Below are 924 nucleotides of genomic sequence, written 5' to 3'. Positions count from 1 at the left end.
CCTCACTGTCTGTCCCCTCCTCCTTCCCAATAACCTCATCAAAGACCCATAATGAAAACTATAATATTACATACAAGTTCCCACCCAAATCTTGATCACTGGCACAACCACCAAACAGGACGCGGTTGGAGAGTTTCTGAAGCGTGACGTTACAAAACGGTGAGACCACAAACACGCGCACACACACTCATCCGGACACACACACACACACACACACACACACACACACACACACACACACAAAGACGGTCATGCAGGATGTTTCAGACGAATACTCACAGCAAAGTATCCTGGCTGACCAAGACATACAAAGCCACATAACATACATAAAATTTTGCATCCCGGTGCAGGCAGTTCTGATCTGATAACAAGTTTAGTGGTTTCCGGTCTCTCTCTCTCTCTCTCTCTCTCTCTCTCTCATGGGGAGCGCGGTAGCACAGTGGTAGCGCGCTGGACTCGCAATCGGGGGATTGCGAGTTCGAGCCTCGCCCGGGCTGCCGTGCTGGGAGTGGTAGCTCGCTCCTGTAACCCTAGCGGGGCTATATAGTCCAATACAGGGCTTAGCTCGGAGGAACTCCATTTTTTCTTTCTCTCTCTCTCTCTCTCTCTCTCTCTCTCTCTCTCTCTCTCTCTCTCTCTCTCTCTCTCTCTCTCTCTCTCTCTCTCATTTGTTTTCTCTTTACGTTAATTATAACCATTTGTTTCCTGCGCATCTTAGTCATACTTGATTTATTACACATTTCAAGTCGTTGTGTCAGAGAGAGAGAGAAAGAGAGAGAGAGAGAGAGAGAGAGAGAGAGAGAGAGAGAGAGAGAGAGAGAGAGAGAGAGAGAGAGAGAGAGAGAATAAAAAGTGAAATATTTCGAAAGCCGTTTGCAATGCGTACCAAACATAATCGTTCATTAACCTTTTTGCCCCGTATAA

The 924-nt window shown here is 46.9% G+C and overlaps 1 non-coding gene across 1 annotated transcript; it reads left to right on the top strand.

The window, feature by feature from the left end:
• The first annotated feature begins 425 nt into the window (after positions 1-425).
• Positions 426-497, top strand: TRNAA-CGC (transfer RNA alanine (anticodon CGC)). The gene has a single exon. It is a non-coding gene; the product is annotated as a tRNA-Ala (tRNA).
• The last annotated feature ends 427 nt before the right edge of the window (positions 498-924 follow it).

The sequence above is a fragment of the Coenobita brevimanus genome, chromosome 51, assembly GCF_032717465.1.
Source record: "Coenobita brevimanus isolate Jiangsu-jjx chromosome 51, ASM3271746v2, whole genome shotgun sequence".
Classification (NCBI taxonomy): domain Eukaryota; kingdom Metazoa; phylum Arthropoda; class Malacostraca; order Decapoda; family Coenobitidae; genus Coenobita; species Coenobita brevimanus.
Note: the sequence above shows the minus strand (reverse complement) of the source record. Positions and strands in the feature narration are given on the sequence as shown.